The following is a 22,348-nucleotide window of genomic DNA, read 5'->3' as shown; positions in this document are numbered from 1 at the left end:
CTCTGGGTACTGATGATCAAGTCGGGGGAAAACCTGCTGAGACTCTGGCCAGGTTTAGCACATCGCTGTACCTCCGCAGTGACTCTGGGGACAACTCGGCCCTGGTGTACGGTCAGCGTTTTGATACTGAGTATGATGACAACAGGGGCTGGCAGAAACTGATTTAAATCAATAATGGCAGATATTCAGTGGTGTTCTATTAAGATACAGGCGGTGTAATGTAACAGTGCTCGAAAAACCTGTTGCTTAGAAGTAAAATGAATGCTCTTAATAAGATGCAGGGAAGCGTTTATATCATTTAAACTATGTGGCTGCTAACTGTTTGAAGCATTTAGATATCGATGTCTGCTAAGCTAACATATGGAACTGAATGAAGATGGATAATTCATGTAACAATAAAATGTTGAGCTAAATTATTAACATAGATTTGTACTGCTATGATAATTAGAACCACATTGTTAAACACTTATGTTTCATGGCTGAACAACCATTTTTAACATACTTTTTAGAGCATTGTAACTTGTGCAATGTACAGTAAAACCGCAAACATGATAATGTTTCGGAAACTACTCAATCAAATGTATGTTTTTACTGTAAAACTTTGAAGTTCCTACCATTTCATTTCTGAAATTTAACAATTTAAAATGTGCATGTAGCTTCTGTTAACAAATTAGTATAAAAGTCGCAGATAAAAACTTGAAGATGACTGTTTCCTAGGCAACCAAGCAAGCACATTTATTTATAGCACAATTCATACCTAGAAGCAATTCAATGTGCTTTACAAAGAAAAAAATATATGTAGAAATACAATAGCATAAAAACAAATACTTAAATGAAAACATCAAAACAACATCATACTAATAAAAAATAGAATATGAAAATAGAAAAAGAATAAAAACGGGATAAAAACATAGGAAGCTAGAAAAGCTGTAAGGCTAAACAGTGCGGTTAAGTTTAAGTGCTCAATCATAGACAGGTTTTTAACCTGGATTTTAAAAAGTATACGTTTGGGGCACGTCTAAGATGATCTGGTAGTTTATTCCAGTTGTGTGCAGCATAACTGGTAAATGGAGCTTCTCCATGTTCAGTTTGGACTCTGGGCTCTACTATCTGACCTGCGTTCATGGATCTAAGAGCCCTGCTCGGTTTAAATCTATCTATTGACTGGAGTGCCATAGCCTTTTGGTGACTTCTTTTTCTTTTCCTGAAGATCAAACACCATACTCCACAGTGAAATGCATGAATGCCTTATACAGACAGATCTGACAGAACAAACGGACATTGCAAGAAGAGCCCCAAACACAGAGGTATTTGCAGCAGAACGTTGTGATGTCTCTCGTTACTCCAGCAAGACGACTGATCTCTGGGGTTTGTAAATGCCCTCAACAATGACACTTTACATTATCTGACATAAATATGGCTGTCACCATAGACGTGACACGAATGGCCCATTTAATGCTTTCCATTTTACATAGAGATAAAGGAACAAAGCTCTGCGAGAGAAGTTTGATTTAGTAGAAGCAGCATTAGCAGTTTTAGTCTTACTGTACCCAAATGAGATGGGGAGGAGTATGCCTTTAGCATGGCTTAGTGTTACGACTGAGCACGGTGAAGAGGAATCCCTTATCAGCAGATTGAATGCACATTATTAAACAAAACCAAAAACCACGGGGAGTATTTAACAACATCTTCATGAGAGACTGTTTAACCCCGTAAACCCAATGTAGATAGAATTGACTGCAATTCTGAATTGTAACCATGTTGAACGTGGGCATGCATCCATTTATTCAATATCCATTAATTCACTGTCAATTATTTACAAATACTTTTATATATATATATATATATATATATATATATATATATATATATATATATATAACACCTTTTGTTGCCAGCGGTTTAGATATTAATGGCTGTGTTGAGTTATTTTGAGGAGACAATAAATTTACACTGTTATTTTTTTTAAATTTACAAGCTGTACACTCACTACTTTACATTGTAGCAAAGTGTCATTTCTTCAGTGTTGTATATACTCAAATACTTACAAAAATGTGAGGGGTGTACTCACTTTTGTGAGATACTGTATATACAGCTACCGAAAAGAATTAAGAAACCCCTGCAACTTTTTCTATACTTTCGAAATAATTTGATGAGGAAGGTTTTGAGTGAGGAACAGAAGGGTTCAAATTAAGAGACCACAGCAAATTGAACGCTTCTGTTCCTCACTCAAAACCTTTCTTTTCAACTTTTTTGGAAAGGAAAGAAAAAGGTGCAGTGGTCTCTTAATTCTTTCCGGAGCTGATATATATATACGTATGTAGATATATAATATATAACTTTGAACCAATGTTGTATCCGCAAAGTTATCAGAATAACCCTCCAGTAGTAGGTGACATGATAAATAGGGTCATTCTTCAAACATGTTCAGATAAAACGATAATGACTCACGTATGCATGCTAATCAGGCATGGCCTTTCCAGGGAGTCGCTGTAACAGAGATATTACAGAGGCGGTCAGTGGCTTGCCTGCGCACAATTGATTTCTAATATATACATCAGCAGACAAGGCTGTTTGTGGTAGATTACTGGTGGTGCCTGTTGCCCACAACAAGTAAGCATACCAAAACACTAGCACACAAAATAGGCAGCCATGGATACTGGTATGTGTTGTTTTATTGACCGTGTGTTTAGAAGATACATTAGTACCATCAGGAAACATGAAATGCTCTAAGGAAGGGATGGACAACTATTCACCCTTGGGCAGATTGTTGTGGGTGCTGCTGGTCAGGGGGCTGGAACATAATTATGCCCAAAAACAGATTGTAACACGAAAGCAATCGTTCTTTTAAAAAGTGTCCAGATCTCCGGTGATTTCACAGCCACTTCCCCCACGAAAAAGACAATTCTTAAAAAGGGTTTTTGCTAAAAGATGAAAATACCCTGTTATGGAAATGTCTTAAACTGATGTATTCCTATTGATTAAAGTATTGAGTCCCCATGTTTAGATAAGAAAAGGAGTGTCGGTTGTGCTGTGGTAAAGGAAGTATGAGGTGTCGAGGTAAATCTTCAGCAGGACGGGGGTTGATGCAGAACAATTGGTTTCAGGACAGGATAGAGGAAGATACACAACAGGGGTTAGGACAGATAAGGAAGATGTGTTGTTTTTATGGTACGACCATGCAGATTCTTATCTCCACCCATTCCTCCATAAGTATTGAATCTACTTCCAAATGTTTTAGAGACTATTCCCTGTTACTTGATAACCTGTGTACTCTCTATTGTGCAAAAATAATTTTGTCTCTGTACTTACTCCTTTAAGGGTGTTTATCCATGGAATTACCATCACAGTCCCCCAAATACGCCTTGCCTGTTGCCAAGCTCTACTGTAATGAGTCAAACAATACACAACATTTTAATTACAATAAACAGTTGTGTACTTAAACGTAAGCATGAGCAGGTAATGTTCTTCAGAACACACAGGAAACTAGAAATAACTCAACATGTTCTCAGTCTGTCTGCCAAAATATGGAGCAACAACCCATATGCATGCTATGTGGGAAACAGAAGAGAACATACTGTAGAACAGCACTGGACATTCTGACTGTTAGTCACCTGATCCTGGTGTCAGCAGAGCGTTCCGTTTTCTCGCCAGCAGCCTCCTGGCAGCCATAAGACAACTGTTTTCCATACGTTTCTCCCAATGACACAGGCTGTCTGAAATCACAGAAGCTGGCATCTCAGACTCAGATATCAGCACTGCAGTGGGAAATTTGGGATTAATGAAGTTTTTATTCAGGGAAGTGATTAAGTCAATGTATTACGATTTTCCTCTGTAATTCTCTGAGGTTGAACTAATCTGGGTGGGGGGGGGGGGGGGGGGGGGGCTAATGTAAATGTGACAAAGTTGTGATTTATGTAGTGAATGTTGGGACATTTTCTTTGTTTTCTGAAGGTGTCTCCAGTTAAAACTTGATAATATATTTCTTTACTGACTTAATCAATGACCACTCTTGCCTTTAATTCATCTTGAAATTCCCTATAATGGCTTCTAGGCTTGTCATTGGGGTTTGGTGATACGTGAAGAAGCAAGGGAGTTTTGACAGTAAAGAGAGATAAGGAGATGTATATTGGGTTTCTTTGCTAGAAATGAACATAAAAAAATACTGGTAGGAGATCATTTAAAAAACAAGATACTGGTAGGAGATATTGGTTTTGTAGTGTAACAACAAAACCTTGTACAAGCAACAGTATATAATGAAGCTGCAAAATATATGTAAAAACATGACATTATTTTACTCCTGCTCACATGCAGACAAACTAACAAATGCCTCTAGACACACAAGCAAAATGCTAATGCTAATGACATTGCCCAAAGATCAATGCACATTGACAGATTAGCACTAAAAACAAACACACACAACCCCCCAACACAGACACATCCACACACACACACACACAAACACACAACCCCCCCAACACAGACACATGCACACACACACAATCTACCACAGCATGCAATACAAACCAGCACACAAAGTGAAAATGCTGACGCACAAAAAGACCAACAAGAGCTCCTAGTTTCACATCAAAATGTGACATTATGGAAAAACATAAATGCCTAACCTTGGACAGGATTTTAAACCTGAGAAGTTAAGATGTTGCATTTTTTTTTAAACGAGAGAGAAAGAGAAATAACATTGAGTATTCCACCGCCACGCACCGACATTGTAAACAACACTGTGTCATTGGAAATAGCTGCTCTTTCTTACTCCTTCGTAGATCCATTTCCCTATAGAGCCGTCCGGTCTTTGCAGGGGTGATCTCAAAATAGGCATTGAATGAAAGCTTGGAGGACCTGGACAAACATCTGATAATGCAGTGTGAATTATGTGATGCAAACACACGGGAGAAGCCTAATAATGGGGACAGTGAATGAGTGGGGGACCAGAGACAATAATCAAAGCAATTTGCATTCACACAGCACCCCAAAACAGCCCTAGAGCAAATACGACACAGGCAACAACAACAACAGCTCTGTAACAGATAGCGAGAGAGAGGGTGGGAGGCAGTGAAACAACCGTGATCAGAGGTGAACTAAAAGGAGGCGCAAAGAAAAAGGGGACCAATACAAGAGACGGGGGAATGTAAGAAGAGAAGAGGCAAAACACAAGGGCTCTGAATTTAGCAGCATCACTGTTGTTTTCAGGTTTGAGGGGAGTGGGGGAGTGGGGGGGGTGGGGGGGTGGACGGGGGGACGGGGGGGGCAAGTGTTGTAGAAACCAGCAGGTTGCAGCTCAGAGCCGAAAATGAAGCTCTCTCTTCCACCCTCCCCCATCTGAGTGTGAGCTCCTCTCTTGACTTTTAAGCTTCAAAAACAGCCGCCGACGCAGAAACTTGATGCCCTATTATGATCATTATTCAGTTGCTTAGCAGACGACCTTATCTCACCGGGAGAAATCTGCGCTAATATATTCTCTATGATATTACATTATCCACTAGCTGTTTGGCTGGCAGCGCCTTTATCCAAAGCTAAGTGTTTTCTGACAGTTTGCCCGTTCAGTGACATTTTGCCATGGCCATCCCCAAAGAGTTGCCCGTGGAAGAACACACACAAGTTTAGGTCACAGGTACAACTTGCTGCCTCTCCAAATTATTTCATTGTTACATTTAGAATTTGTATATATTTAGTAATTGTAGGTTTATCTATGAAATCTCTCATTCTGTTTGAGGTGCAGCTGCTAACAGGAGAGGTGTAGGTCCAGAGTTATGATTGCGTGCAGGAGCAGGAGGGAGCATGGAGGGAGCATGGAGGAGTCTGATGGGGAAGTACTGAATTTAATTTGATGAGGGCAACCAGATGTATGAGGGCAACCAGATTTATGAGGGCAACCAGATGTATGCCTGATGAGGGTAACAAGAAGTATGAGGGTAACCAGATGTATGCCTGATGAGGGTATTCAGATATTACGGAGGCATATACCTGCCTTGTGGCTTACATCTTGTGCCTTTTTTGCGTAATTACGTTTTTGTACATTTCGAACAGCTTTGTTTGGCCGGAGATAACGGCCTCTATTGAAGTGAATTTGTTTAAAACTATGCCTTTATTTAATAAATGTTTAAAACTGTCAACTACTTCACTCCACTCAGCCCCTTGTGACAAGTAAACGGGGAAATCCAAATTGTAAAATTCAACCTGCAAATTTGTGTTACTGAGCCACGGGTCTATTTTGCCCTTTGATCCTTACAATTCAACTGCCCATCCCATTTACTCTCTCCGAATGGGAACATGCACCAGAAAGTTTTTTGAAAGTAAGAGGCGTGTTATACATGCACCAGAAAGTTGTCTGAAAGTAAGAGGCGTGTTATACATGCACCAGAAAGTTGTCTGAAAGTAAGAGGCGTGTTATACATGCACCAGAAAGTTGTCTGAAAGTAAGAGGCGTGTTATACATGCACCAGAAAGTTGTCTGAAAGTAAGAGGCGTGTTATACATGCACCAGGCCTGTCCGGTCGATGGATGAGATGAGCAGCGTGCATGACTCCACACGGGCTGCTGGAGGATTCGATGGCCATCCACCGTGTTCCACAACTGGGCATAATCCCAGGTCTGTTGTCTCCCTGTGCCACCTGCCTTTTCTCAATTGGATTTGCTAACTTCTTGGTTTCACCCATAACTGAAATTTCGGGAAATTCAGCATTCACCATAATAATAAGAAGAACAACTTTAAGTAATGAAAGCCAATGCTACTTTACAACTCCTACATAGAAGTATGGTATATTACTGTACAAATGTAATGCCCTCCAGAATTATTTGCACCCAACATAAATGCGAGAAATAAAGGCTGAGAAATAATGTCATTGTTGTTTTTTAGCTTGATTTTAAACTTGAAAACAACAAATATTATTTGAATTTAACCTTAAATCTATTGAAAAAATATCATCAATAAATAATGATTTTACACAAAAAACATGCTCGCTGCAATTATTTGCACCCCTAGAAAAATCATATGTACTAAATCTAACTATTGTTCTTTTCCCCTTTTACGTTTTTTGAGAAAAAGCATCTAATCTCTTTTCTCTTCTGCATTTCTTGCTCTCTTTTCACCTCCCCTGGCTGGGTGACTACAATACGAAATATCCCTCTTTTTACCACCTTCTGCTGTTCCCCATGAGAACGACTCCACAGACTGTACTCTCTTCCAGTACTTCCTCCATTGAAGAACATCACTAAAAACACATGGGTAGGTCCCAAGCATTGGCCCATTATGATGGTATTGGGAAGTGGTGTGGCTTGGAAAACTTTAAGGAACTGTGCTTGTTACCACAAAGGTCCAAATCCCTAGCGACAGCGCTGACCAAGGGACCTGCGACTGCACTTCATTCACTTAATTAAAGCGCATTCACTTCACACGTCGGACAAATATCTTAAGTATGAGACCGTCTGCAAATGATGTCAGGTTTGAGCCCTGGGTAAGGAAGGCAACAAATATTATGAAAAGAACATTTAAATCTGTGAGACCATAAAAGGATCACTCCCCCACACCACTTTCAACCTTTAGATGACATATTAAAAACATCTGAATTTCTAAATGTAGCCTTATTGCAAGCAGGCCTCAGGGCGCAGGTTAGTTCCACCATACAGTTAAAGTATGATGTAATTTAAAGCCAAACTCTGAAAACTTTGACTCAAGTGAATAGAGTTGAGGACTACATAAAACAACCAGGTGCTTAACTGAAATATCTTCCTTTTGTTGCCTTTAAGTAATAATGTTTTCTTAGTAGGAACATGCCCTACAAGGCAATTTCTGGCAAGACAACTTCTTACAGTTGACGAGTGTACTTTCTTGCTAGATGTCTCTGCCACATGCTAAGCAAGCACATTTATGGATTTCCTTATTCTAGGCGTCTCATGAGATATGATCTAACTTTTTGGACAAAACAAGAAAATCTTCTTTATGCTGGATGAATTGTTTTGTATTTAATGTCATATAATGTTTAAATGAGCATATAAACACTCACTGCCCAGACAAATAATAAGTTTCTCTGAAACTTTTGGAGAGTGTTACAGTATTTACAGTGTCATTGAAGGTTGTTCAGAACCCTTCATTTATAATTGATTTAAAAAAAATCCATCAATCTACCCACAATACCCCATAATGACAAAGTGAAAACAAGTTATTAGAAATATGTGCCAATTTGTTGAATATGAAAAACGTAAATATCTTACGTAATGCATTCAGAGCCATTAACATGACACTCAGATAGAGCCTGAGTCCTTTGATCATCCTTGAGATGTTTCTTCTACTTGATTGGATTCCACCTGTGACAAATTCAATTGACTGGACATGACTCAGAATGGCACACAGCTCTCAATATAAGTTCACAGTTTATATCAGGGCAAAACCAAAACTCTGCCTAGACTTACCAAACTAACTAACAGGGCAAATGCCTTGATCAGGGAGGTGACCAAGAAACCAATAGCCAGTCTAATAGAGCTTCACATTTACCCTGCAGCACTCCACCAATCAGGACTTCATGATACAGTGGCTAGACGGAAGCCCCTCCTGAGTAAAAGGCATATGACATACTGCCTTGAAGGACTGAGAAATCGAATGATTAGGCCTGAATGCCATGGACTCCAACTGACAAAAACAAGGTGCCACTCATCTCCTATCTTATACCATCCAAATGGTGAAGCATGGTGGTGGGAGCATCATGCTAAGGGGATGCTTCTCAGCGGCAGGGACTTGGGGGACTGGCCAGGATTAAGGGAAGGAGGAATGGGGCAAAATAGTCTGAGGTCACATACAACAAATCCATCTGTACTATTACGGCAATAAAAGAAGCTGTGACAAACTTGCCTGGAAGACCCAATGTATTTCGTCCACTCACAATGAGGAGTATGGTTCAAGAACTAAATAATTCTTCAAGGAACAAAGGTTGAGAATTGCATAACTTTTAATTAATCTTGGGGTCACCAAGTCTCCAAAAGATCACCTCCATGCCAACACGCTATTTGGATATAATGAGATGTTCATTTCTTAAGGGACATTGATTATATCTATCAGTGGGAGCAGCTTGGGATTTAAGGCTTCTGATCTTTATTTGACCATAATAGAAACAAGATGTGTGTCTTCCATTTACGTTCATTTCATTTAATTTGCTTTTCTTTTTGTTTAGGAATGAATTGTCCTTTCTCTTCAGTTTGTGTTTTCGGTTTTTACTTTTGGGGGAAAAACACACCCACGTGTCATTTGTCGAATATCTTGCTTTGTTCTTTTGTGTGGTGATACAATAAAAATATTGACATATATTGAATAATTGTGAGCAAACTCAGTTGATGACATAATTACAGAAAGCCCACTGAAGTACAACCACATTTAGAAGTGTCACTTGATGTATTCTATTATTATTGTTATTACTATTCACAATAGTAAGTTGCAATCCTGACTGAGTAAACAACAAAAAACCTTACAGCCAGTCCTGACCATGTTCACTCATTGCCATTAACTTCCAGTGTGTGCTGTGACTTCAAGTCACTCCTTTTGACATAATGAAGGTGCTTTTCACTGCTAATGAATTCCTATTCCACTAATTAATTTTACAAATATAATTAAACAAAAAAGGCACCTTTCTTCCAGGCCCCCTGTCTTTCTTTCTGTCTTGTTTTTGTCTTCCTTGCCTGAATGATTTAGATGGAAAACTCAGTGATTGTTTCCCAAGTGTTGTTGTAGCACACAATGGATATTATCGTTTCATCTCCCCCAAGCTGAATGTACAATATGCTGGTATTTATACACTTAAACGATTTGCCGCTGGGAGTTTTTTAACAAATGTCAAATACAATTCCATTCAGGCCCGCTTCTATACATTTGTGTCAAAAGTGTTAAAGTTGTACTGTTAACGCATCTACTGTAGCTATAAAACCGACATATATACTGTTGCCATGTGAATAGTCTGCTAATTGTTCTAGTGTCAAAAACTGATTTGTCAATCAAAAACGTTCCTTGGAACAGAGTTGCCTCGCTTAGATGGTTAGAGTATACGACAGAGGCCAAGGTACATGGCGTAGAATTCTCCGACTACCTGGCGTACATACAGTACGCCAGCTCCATGTCCAGTCTGATCATGCAGATTAGACAGAACACATTAAACATCATTCTCAGGCCCACAAAATAGTATGATCCTCTTGGCTGCATAAGCCAGAAGTTTCCATAAAGTGAAAACAAGGATTCTGGTTGGCCAGCTCGGACCATTGGACAACTGGACCCAATCCGTGAACCTTACTTTAGCCTTTGCAGCCTAGATAACATTAGCAACAACAAACTGGAATTTGTATCATACATATAATATATCTAACAATATCTGAAAACATATTGCAATTTGTGACATGCTGGACAAACTGCAATTTTCAATGTACAATATTATACAAAATGTTAAATGGACCTTCACAAATGAATACAAAGGAACAGCCCGGACCCTAACACCTGTCAGTGTTTGACTCTCCCGCATGTGTTCTTGCAATCATCCTTTTAGATGTGCCTGTTAAAAAAATCCACAGACAAAATGAATTAATAATAAGCTGATGTTCACAAGATGTAATTTGCAGTACACACACTGTTTACACTCACCTAAAGGATTTTAAGGAACACCATACTAATACTGTGTTTGACCCCCTTTCGCCTTCAGAACTGCCTTAATTCTACGTGGCATTGATTCAACAAGGTGCTGAAAGCATTCTTTAGAAATGTTGGCCCATATTGATAGGATAGCATCTTGCAGTTGATGGAGATTTGAGGGATGCACATCCAGGGCACAAAGCTCCCGTTCCACCACATCCCAAAGATGCTCTATTGGGATGAGATCTGGTGACTGTGGGGGCCATTCAGTACAGTGAACTCATTGTCTTGTTCAAGAAACCAATTTGAAATGATTTGAGCTTTGTGACATGGTGCATTATCCTGCTGGAAGTAGCCATCAGAGGATGGGTACATGGTGGTAATAAAGGGTTGGACATGGTCAGAAACAATGCTCAGGTAGGCCGTGGCATTTAAACGATGCCCAATTGGCACTAAGGGGTCTAAAGTGTGCCAAGAAAACATCCCCCACACCATTACACCACCACCACCAGCCTGCACAGTGGTAACAAGGCACGATGGATCCATGTTCTCATTCTGTTTACGCCAAATTCTGACTCTACCATCTGAATGTCTCAACAGAAATCGAGACTCATCAGACCAGGCAACATTCTTCCAGTCTTCAACTGTCCAATTTTGGTGAGTTCATGCAAATTGTAGCCTCTTTTTTCCTATTTGTAGTGGAGATGAGTGGTACCCGGTGGGGTCTTCTGCTGTTGTAGCCCATCCGCCTCAAGGTTGTGCGTGTTGTGGCTTCACAAATGCTTTGCTGCATACCTCGGTTATAACGAGTGGTTATTTCAGTCAAAGTTGCTCTTCTATCAGCTTGAATCAGTCAGCCCATTCTCCTCTGACCTCTAGGATCAACAAGGCATTTTCGCCCACAGGACTGCCGCATACTGGATGTTTTTCCCTTTTCACACCATTCTTTGTAAACCCTAGAAATGGTTGTGCGTGAAAATCCCAGTAACTGAGCAGATTGTGAAATACTCAGACCGACCTGTCTGGCATCAACAACCATGCCACGCTCAAAACTGCTTAAATCACCTTTCTTTCCCATTCTGACATTTAGTTTGGAGTTCAGGAGATTGTCTTGACCAGGACCACACCCCTAAATGCATTGAAGCAACTGCCATGTGATTGGTTGATTAGATAATTGCATTAATGAGAAATTGAACAGGTGTTCCTAATAATCCTTTGGGTGAGTGTATATTCCTCCTGTCGTCTATTGTACAGTCCCCTCCCCATTCAGTTACTGGACGTATCCATGGATACGCCCACCATCAATTCATGTTGACTTTCAGGATGAGGGGGTGTTAGTACTATTACGCCATGACCCTAAGGGAAGGGACAAGGGGCACCACCTGGGGGGAGTGTGGTAAACGTGCATGTGCGCCATCTAAACACAAATCCTATCACAACGAGTAATGCCAAACAGGTGTTGAGCCAGCACAATATTATGACAGTCACCACTGAATATCTGAGAGCTGATATGAACCACTGGCCGAGCAAAAGGTAAGGATGAACGTTTGGCTATGCTGCACTACATGCTAATGTGAGGCAGAGGCAAGCAATCAAAGCTCATCATAACTTCCATTCGCTATTGAATGGGCAGACAATGGCTGTTCGTTCCCAGTACTGCTAGCATGTTTGCATTACAATTGGATAGAATGCAAACACTGTGGGTTTGGTGTGGTGTTTGACTGGAATGAACAGTTTGTGTAGCAAGGCTCCTCTCAGCCTCAATGTGTCAACCTGAAACTGCAACTTAACTGTGAAGTCTTTCATCTGACTATGTAGACAGTGATTCTTTTAATTCATTGTGCAAGCTTGTTTAACAAAACATTTTATCAATGTTTCCATGGTTCAATAATGACAGATAGATACTTGTGAAGTGTATGAACTTACCTTAACAAATGTATTAACCTTCTATACCAAAACATGGCTTTCTATTTGAAATATGAATAAATATGGAGTAAATATTTCAGTTGAAAGAATTCATCATTTGGACTAATTTTTGATATATCAAATTTAAATGTGGACCATTACAGTAAAAAAGTTCAAAGTTTATGTGATTTTGAGTTCAGGAAATGCTGGACCTGCTTATATGAGCAGGAGGCTTGTGTATGACTTTTCCTTTTACAAACTATGTTGAATCATACCCAGAATTCCATTCTGTTATTTTTTTCCATTGACCTAAATAATGTCTTATGTTGTAATGTGTGAGGGGACTACTTTTTTTCACATTCAACTAGTAACAAAGACTGAGGATTTGATCACTTGTCTATAACCACCAATCGCTGTAGTTTATCATTGTGTTATTACAAGTAATTAGCAGAGAAAGATAAACAGCCTACAGCAGCAGTTTGAGAAGACGTGTGATGTCACCAGCCACAGCATACATGAGTCATCATCTAGCAGACACGTTCTAAAACACGAAATCAGACTCGAATAGACTAATCCAGTAATGCGCAAATGCACACATCATTCCCATAAACCCACCAGTGATACACATGCCAAAATAGATTATATAAAAAAACAAGACAATAGCTATTACAAAACACACGTACATGTTCAAAAGCTGTGTATGAATATTATTCGTATTGACACAGATATGTTTTACGCATTGCAGATACGATTTATGGACACGGATGGTGTCAGGGAATATAAAACAGACACACAGGCATGGCACACATTCACAGACCTGGTGTTGTTCTGTGGCAAGAGGGTCACAGGGTTGCATGACCCCTATTCTATGTCGAGGTGTATTAGTGGCAGTGCTATTCTGGCCACAGGGCCTGAGAGCCCTACAGATGCTTTATCTTGATTTGATCATCCAGCTGTGGCAGTCATTTTGGTGAAGATGTGGCGCATTCAACGTTTAACAAGGTTGCTAAAGTCTGTAAAGCTTTTGCTTGCAGCGTTATTTTTGTGGCGTAGCAAAATCACTCAAATATGGATCCTTCACCTCAACCTAGTGTATAGCTCTCAAAGAACCCCCCTCACAATCTCACTTCACTCATCTCTCTTCCTCAGGTTTCCCCATGTCCCCGAATCATCTTCCCCTGTCTGCTGCTCTTTCTATTCCTCTCTAACTGCCTTTGTGTGTGGGGAGGCTGGTGAAAGATCCCTCATTTGTTTGGCTTATTAGGTTACAGGGGCCAGCAGTGTTGATAGGGCCCAGCCATGCAGGGGTGACGAGATAACTTTGCAAGGGCATTAAGACCACAGAGAGAGACCGATGAAGACGTACAGGCCTAATGGCCTGGCTAGGATGTTAATCCACTCTATATGCAATGACCGGCTGACTGACTGACTGACTGGCTGGCTGGCTGGCTGACTGGCGAAGTTCATCAATACTGCAATACATTAGCGCTGCAATGTTCTCATTGAGCTGTGGAGGATGGGAGGGGACGAGTGGCGTAACAGGGTTTAATGGGTGGTTGGAATATGGAGAAAAATTGGGACAGAGTCACATGAAACATGAAAGAGGATGAGGATGATTAGATGTCTGGGAGTGATGGAGGTTTTGAAATAAACTTTTAATAACACTGGGCCAACCACGGAAAGCCACCGGATTATTGCCGGCTGACTTTTCAACGAACCACTGATACACTCTGAAATGACCTGCACAAGCTGATTGGCAACTAAGATTGGCAAGCGATCAACCGCTCCCTATGAATGATGTAAACCTTTTAGTTTAGTCCAAATTGTGGCCGATATTTTAGAAGGATATTTTGTGCTCTGGTATTTTCATTGGCGTAAAGAAATAAATGGCAACCTATTGAGTAGACTAGTGCCAATCGTAACGTATAACGGACAACACGCTTTTCCACATTCACCATGACAAATCTACTGTGACACTGTACCAGATACAGTTGTGTGAATGCAAACCGAATCTCGTCACCTGCTCTCACTTTTAAAAATTAATGTAATCCATTGAACACAACGGATAAAAGAAAACTGTCTGATATGGTCATTTCTTATCAAGATCAGTGTGAATTTTCCCAAGACAGTCCCTAGCTGACATTCACAACTACTATAAAATATAATTATTGCATTATTATTCAAATCCTTTTTCTAACCAATCCCCAATTAGTTTCAGGATTCAAATGTGGCTCAGCATATCACATAATGGGACGGTTTTTCGGACACAGATTAAAATTTGTCTAGGATTATTTTACACTAAATTAAGAACTATGGAAACAAGAGAAATATGTTTCATGGACTCACTGTGTGTAGATTAATAGGTATTTACATTGGTTTTACTTACAACCACTTCCTCTGCTCCCCCTACATACAACATCTGTAAGCAACCTTAGTTATAGAATTTCATCCTGGGGGACATTTAAGTGGTTTATATTATGTTTAAGAGTTTTCTAGGTCAGTGAGATTTATTTCACACAATTGGCCTGGAAGAGCGTGGGAATGGGATTTAAACTACACTCAAGTATGACAAAAGGTTTCGTTTGTTTTTATCCTTTCCAGATAGCTTGGTAGCTAACTAACTTCATGCAACACAGTGGCTTCTCATCAAGCTTCTTTTGGCTAGGATAAGAAGTAACATTTGTAGATCTGCTTGGTTTGTCATTATGATCTACTATTTTTGATATGGCTGCTGTTGTTCAAACAGCAATTGATTTGAACCTTGTTGAAAACAGTGCCTGAGGTGGGAACACACCTTTGAGACCTTACTGAAAGGCTACTCTTTAGATATGAATACTGTGATTGAAACAGCAAGTTAACTTCAGCATTTCAGGAATTGAACTACACTGTACCTGATGAATATGGATCAGTCTGCCTGTCTTCTGTATACTGTACATCAGTGGTTCCCAACCAGGGGTACTTGGCCTTTCCACAGGGGGTACTTGGCCTCTCCACAGGGGGTACATGAAAACACTCATGACACCATAGACTTACTAGTGAAATGAACATGAGGGGGTACTTCAGGGGTACTCCAAGCAGTGCACATTCTTTTTGGGGGTACAGTAACTGAAAAAGGTTGGGAGCCACTTCTGTACATGAGCAGAAGGGTTTTCTTTGCCTTTAAACAGCTTAAACGTATTATCATTGCTGTTATTCTGACTGCTGAATTTAGTAGGACCTCAGTCATAAAACTATCAACCAGATTTAGAGGAAAGTTAAGAAAGATGATGTTTGTATGTCTCACTCACAAACGTCCACCGGCAAAACCAGAACAGGAGACAGTGAGCTGTTCAAGGCTCTTTCTATTGAAAAGTAAAAGGAATACAAGAACTCAGGTGTAGGCTATTCGCGATAAATAAAATAAACGCAGACTCGCGGCAACTTCGCAGCTTGGGATGACTGGTATAAGTCCGTCTGTAGAGTGGGCCAAACATACAGCGCAACGTTAACCATTTCGTTTTCCCTTTCTCTTGTTCCCCTCTAAATAGTGTCCCGTATCAGCCTTCAAGACAGGCAGGTGTGGAGGGGTGGGGCTGGCCCACCGAGCAGCCTCAAGGTCCAGCACCCCGCCGTACACGCTGCTCATACGTTCCCACATTCTCCAAATGTGCGCTCTCCAGGGTACTGAACCTCAGTTACTCAATGGGAGCGTGAAACAACAGTGAACACAACATTAATTAGCTTGTCAAAAGGAAATTAACATAGAAAAAATATATTTCCATTCATACATTTGTGCTTATGTTATTTTCGGCTATTGTCGGAAAAAAGGTTTTCGCCTTCGAGTAGCTATTTCTAGATCGCCATTTTGTTAGAGCGGCGACATCTACTTGAATGAATGCTAGAACATGTAGTATTTTATGAACGGCTATGGTGACATTCCGTTGTGCAATTTTAAATTCAAGCACATATTTAACTACAGAAAGCCTCTGTTTTGTTAGATTGGGAAGAGAATAAACTTCTCAGGGGTGTCACAATGAGGTAATTTGTGATTTTGTTAAAAGCAATTAATTGACTAATAATAATAATAATAATAATAATGTATTATATTTGTACAGCGCTTTTCCAGGACCAAAAGACGGTTTATAAAATGAACACGGAACAGAAACAAATAAAACTGATGAAAAAAAAAAACGGAGGATGGATCAACTACACAATAATAAACAACCCAACAGTTAAAAAAAACAGTAAATAGGCTATAGCCTACATATTACAAATATGTGTATGCATATTTTTAAATCTTTGTATCTCTATCATTGAGCAATTCCTGTCTGTATTTGTATTATGTCACGTTTTGACAGGAATAGTAGCTGCTCATTTTACAACACTCCTGTGCGCTCTGCATGAGGTTTGTATTTGACTGTTCATCCTTCTACAATCTTGACCAATATCCCAGTCCATGCCATAAGTTTATGGTGAATTACTTGAACTTCATGTTTTTCGTTGTTGCTCTGCCATGCAAAGTGTGGGACTATATATAGACACGTGTGCCTTTCTAAATAATTTGCGATCAATTTCATTTGCCGCAGATAGACTCCCATTAAGTTATAGCTATAGGTATATCTCACGGATGACCCATTCTACCACATCACCAACTGCACCCACTTTTTGTCCCAGGTCTAAATAAATCCCTGATTAGAGGGTTGTATTTAAGTTGTGTGTTGGTTGCAACCAACGCACAATTAGCCTTTACTTATTATACCTCAAAATTATTTATTGATATATGCAAGATAGTACAACACATTTAAGATTCGGTGATATACCATATATTTCGCATTCCACCGTATTTGGAAATATCCACAATATCCCATTTAAATGTTGAGTGCTATTGCACATGACTTTCCATGTAAGTGTGATTCAAGTGGTAGACAACATATAGGGACAGAATACACAAACATATATGCAAAACACATTTTTGAGTATAATATTAAAAACATTTGTTATTAAACAATCATTACAGCAAGTTGGGTGAATGATCAATTTAGCCTAAACAAAATAGTAATAAGCATTAAAAAGAAACATTGTAGGTCTCTGATTCCCATAGTTCTTATTGATAGGTTTGCATACCCTGGCAGAAATTGGAACATTTTGGCATTGATTTTGCACTCCTTAATTGTTGAGCGTTGGTTTTCATCTGCCCTCTTGAATCTGCTTCTTCTGGTTAATGGCTGATAAGATTGGAACCCAGTAAGTTGGGCAAGGCCTCTCTGTCACAAGTTAGTTAAACCAATCGTCCATTGTCCATTCTAATGTTGAACTGAGACTGAATGCCTAGATGCCTATCGTGTGGCATTATAAAGCATTTGTCACGGCAACAAGAAAATATGTAGAAGCTATCTGTTCTCAATAATAGGTGGTGTACCTAATAAACTGCCCACTTTGTTATGCTTTTATCAAACAGATCCTTTTTTAAATAGCCTACTACTAGGTTTTAGAACCGTTTTCAAACCAGAGTCAAAAACAAATGGGCCAGACGACTGAGACATTAGAGCCAATGGACCTGTCTTGTAGCCCATATGGCTTTAAGTGGCCTTAAGTGGTACTCACAGTGTGGACATTCCTCCAGAGAGTTTCTCCGCCGTTATCACATCTCTTGTTTATTAGAGTTACTTCTTCTAATAACAGGACAAAGCTGGGCCTCTAAAAAAAAAACACACAGTTACACACACAAGACGCGCCAAAACACACACATTATATCTTGAGCCCATGCAGAAGAATAAAGAAACATACCGTTGCTTAGAACACACCATCTCCTTCTAACTTCTATCCCATCATTTCTGTCATCTTAGTTACACTGGATGTCTGGAGTGGCCCAGATCAATGCCGCTGTCTGTCCCTGCAGTGAAGGGCACCCTGTATGTGTCGCAGATTCACTTGCTCAAATTGGTACTTAACAGAGAGATCATGAGAAACGCTACAGTGGCCAAAAACATCAATCAACCTGCAGACATTAAGCATTTCTAGGTGTCAAAAAACTCCCCCAGTTCCCTCTCCTGGCTCACCCTGGCAAGCAAAGGCCCCTGAACAATCTCCTCTCCGTCCATCAGTCTAGACTGGAGCCAGAGTGAAGTCATTACGCGTGAGGTAGGGGTTCAACCCATCCTGTTTTCTCCCCTTTTCCCCCTCCTTACTCTCCTTGTGTCTCTCCCCCTTTTAATCCCTCACTCGCTCACCAAACATCCATGAGACCAGAGCCCAAACAAATCCATAGGGAGTTACAGTTAATGACTATAGGACTGATGTACTGCCCATGGCTAAAAGGGATGAAACAGGAAGAAAGGGAGAGGGTGTGAAAATGAGGTAGAGAGAGGGCGAGGGTTGAGGTAGAGAGAGGGCGAGGGAGGGGAATAAAGGCAATGTTCAGGATTTTGGAAGTGAGGCCCATTATCTACTTACCCAGTCAGACAAACTTGTGGATACCACTTTTGTGTCATTTTCTAAAATTCAACCATTCTGTTTTTTACAGGTTGTTTCAATGAGATAAAATTTCTCTGAGGACAAGGATGAATTGGCTTCATGGCCAAATTTCACCCCCTTTCAGGGGTGACAGACGAGGTTGAGCAGAGGATTCAGAATTCAGAAGGACGGAGAAGAGAATGCTGATGACAGGGTGGACACATCACGGGACGCTCGTCTTTTACGACGGGGAAATCCACCGTGTGGCAGGGACGGCCCACCACTCTATGTTCAGGAGGGCTTTCAGACGGGGGCAGATCGGCCAAGGTAAAGCCACCGGGGGAAAGAAAGATGAGTGCCGCGGGGTTGCTATCAGGCCCGCTGAACGGAAAGAATGAAATGATTAAAGAGCGAACGCTCATTCAGCCGGTACCCTCTCTGCCCTCTATCTCCCCCTCGAGACACCTCCTATCATCTCCTCTTTTTTCCGCTCCATCCATCTCCTCCCCTCTTCCCCTGGCTTCACGTCTTCCTCCTCCTTACCCCTCCCTGCCCCCCACCGACTCAAATGGTAATTGAGGTCTACGCAGTTCTGAGTAGCATTCAGTATGTTTGTCAATACACCGATATATCTCCATTGTGTGTGCAATATTTCACAGAGCAGCAACTTAGTCAGAGATCTTTATCGGCGGCGTACTTGCTTATCGTGAAAATGTACAGCGGGCAATTTGATATGGGACCTGGCTTGAGGGAGGAAGTCGGAGGAGAAGGAAAAGATTGATGAAGCGAGAGGAGATGGAGGAGAAGTGGGACTTGGAGAGAAGATAGTATGTGATTTTGTGTATATTACTGAGTGTGCTTGTGCATGCTAGAGGGCCTTGGTGTGGAATTCTGTATAGATTCAAAGTGAATTTGGGAAAAGAGGGTCATGAAGGGTTGGACAAAAGAAGACACTATGCAGGGAATGGTGATGGAAAGGTGAAATGACAGTGGTTCAATTACAGAAATAAAGAAATGGATGGATGCAGAGAGACAGAGAGAAGGACAGTGAAATATATATAAAAGGATTTGTCTCACAGGAAACAAAAAAGTTTCAGAGAACGTTTATATTCAAAAGGAGTGTTTGAACTGCTTTGAAAGAGAATAAAATATTTAGCAGCATCACTATTTGGCCATATATTCTGATGAGGATGCGTATTTCGCTTGGTACGCATGAAGAAGACCCAACGGCACTTCTACCAAATCTAGTTCATGTAACGTTCCAACATTAAATCAGGGATTATTCAGAATGAATAACATTCTGCATCTGTGTTTGTCTTTTCATGCTAATCACTCAGGCCCTGCTCTTTGGTCTGCAGATCTCAGCCTTGCCTACAGTATATCCTTTCCCAGCCTTCAATTTTCTCCTTTCCATTCTTTTTCTTTTCCTTTCTTGTACTTCCTCTATTACCTATCCAACTCCCTCACTCCCCATACATCCAAGCTCCTTTCCTTAGCGATAAACCCCCTCCAATCCACCCCCTATCAAATCATTATTTTCTCTGTCAAACCCACCTGCCCGCTCCTATCCTTTCTGGTCATTGTTGTGTCCTCGTTCGCACTCTCTGTCCATATTATGCAGTTTACTCTCCTTTATTCTCCATCTCTCTCTATTCACTCTCCACTCTCTTCTCGCTCCCCCCCCACCCCCCCCCCCCACCCCCCCACCCCCACTCTTCTCCCCTCTCCCTCGTCTTTGTTCTCTCTCTCCCTAAAGAACATCCTGATAGACTGCAGCACACAGTTTCCAGATATAGATGTTCCAGACAAACTCACATGTTCCAGACAGAGATGTTCCAGAAATACTCCCATGTTCCGGACAAACTAACATGTTATGGGATCTACTCACACGAAGACCTGGCCGGGGGCTGCATGAACGCTAGCACAACCATGTTCACCCATAGGCACACAACATCACACAGTCAGCACCGCTGCACTCATCTGTTGAACCAAGGGGGGGTTCAAAAGAGAAACAGAGAATTAAACAGGGAAAGGAGATATGAGAATGCTAATGGGAGAGTGGAAAGCAAATACTGACAGGGGTTGGAAGTAAACAGAAAAAGGTTAGACAGACACGAGGCAGAAAGAGACAAGCGGATGGAATTGAAGACAGGACTGGAAGAGAGAGACGGGGAGAGAGAGGAAAAGATCTAAAGAGAGAGATTTTGGAGGAGAGAATAGAAAAACATGGGACAGAGCCTAGGGAGAGGGGTGTCAGTGACAGAGAGGAGGGGAGAGTCAGGGAGAGAGAGAGGAGGAGGGGAGAGTCAGGGAGGGAGGTGCGCTCATTCGCTCACGAGAGTGAGCAAGAGAGAGCGAGAGAGAGCGGGAGAGAGGGAGAGAGCATGTGAGACATTTAGTCCTGCCAGCACACAGTGGTGCAGCATCAACGGAAGACGGGATAAAGAAGCTATGAGCGAGAGACAAGGGAAACAGAGGAATACACTCCTGAAGAAAATCTAAGAAAGGATGAAATAAAAAAAAAGCACCCTGCCGCTGTTGGTTTATCCTGTTCAATTTCTGTTGGAGAATTCCATTAGCAAAGAAAAAGAGAAAACACATACATGTGATATATATCTAAAATTCCTATACATATATATCAAATTATGCCTGTTTTCACAGAAGCTGCTTCTGGGGAAGGACTGTGTTGAAGTCCCTTGCATAACAATTGGAAGACGGCTTTAATGTGCAGCATTTGTTAGAACTGTTGCATATTAATGCTTTAGCTTTTTTTGCTCAATGGAAAAAAACTATGTATTGATGCAAGTGGATGTATAAATGACAAAAGAAATACACAAACAGCTTTGCTTCAGTCCCATTTTTGGAGGCTTCTTGAAAGCAGGATATTGCATTGGCTTTTGTTGTAAACTCTCCAGTTATTTTGCCCTTGGAACATGTTGGGGAGTTGAGGCTTGGGTGTGTTGAACGCATGGACTGCATTCCACAGGCTCAGTAATACCTTCCTGTATTCACAGCAACAACGCGACAGACAGCCTGCTCTTGTGGCTGACACAGGGAGAGGTAAGTTGAGGGAGACCGCAGATCAACAAAAGACCAGCAAAACCCCAAAACACGAGGACAGCAGACAGGGATTAGGGCGTCTTGGTAAATAAATAGAGACAAGACAAACAACAAAGGGACCAAAACAAACTGGGTGGAAAGAAAGCAACTAACAATCAATTAGAGTAAAGAAGTGAAATACTCATACGCAGAAATGTAATTACCGCGCATGTTGGCTCACCATTGAGCTTTTCTTCCATTTTGACCCGGGAGGAATGGACTTGCTTTCACAGGCTAGGAGAGGCTTCAGTTCGACACCCTTCTCATTCCCTTAACCCTTGGTTGGTAGCA

The 22,348-nt window shown here is 40.9% G+C and overlaps 1 protein-coding gene and 1 long non-coding RNA gene across 4 annotated transcripts in view; one reads left to right on the top strand and one right to left on the bottom strand.

Annotated features, from left to right (window-relative positions):
• Nucleotides 1–2,300: 2,300 nt before the first annotated feature.
• Nucleotides 2,301–22,301, bottom strand: LOC109616363. Of its 3 annotated transcripts, none has more exons than XR_002197481.2 (4): nt 18,293–18,410; nt 18,110–18,202; nt 3,615–3,716; nt 2,301–3,385 (listed from the first exon to the last, which is right to left on the bottom strand). It is a non-coding gene; the product is annotated as an uncharacterized LOC109616363 (long non-coding RNA). The 3 variants fall into 3 exon arrangements; XR_002197482.3 differs by lacking the exons at nt 18,110–18,202; nt 18,293–18,410 and adding exons at nt 4,626–4,644; nt 4,772–5,209; XR_002197483.2 differs by lacking the exons at nt 18,110–18,202; nt 18,293–18,410 and adding an exon at nt 22,222–22,301.
• The window catches only part of LOC105013407 (protein shisa-8), a 94,335-nt gene continuing 93,297 nt past the window's right edge, over nt 21,311–22,348 (top strand). The window contains exon 1 of the mRNA XM_020051225.3: nt 21,311–22,018. The gene's annotated coding sequence lies outside the window, so the exon portion shown is untranslated. The remainder of the gene's footprint in view (nt 22,019–22,348) is intronic.

Source organism: Esox lucius, chromosome 11 (assembly GCF_011004845.1).
Source record: "Esox lucius isolate fEsoLuc1 chromosome 11, fEsoLuc1.pri, whole genome shotgun sequence".
NCBI lineage: Eukaryota > Metazoa > Chordata > Actinopteri > Esociformes > Esocidae > Esox > Esox lucius.
Note: the sequence above shows the minus strand (reverse complement) of the source record. Positions and strands in the feature narration are given on the sequence as shown.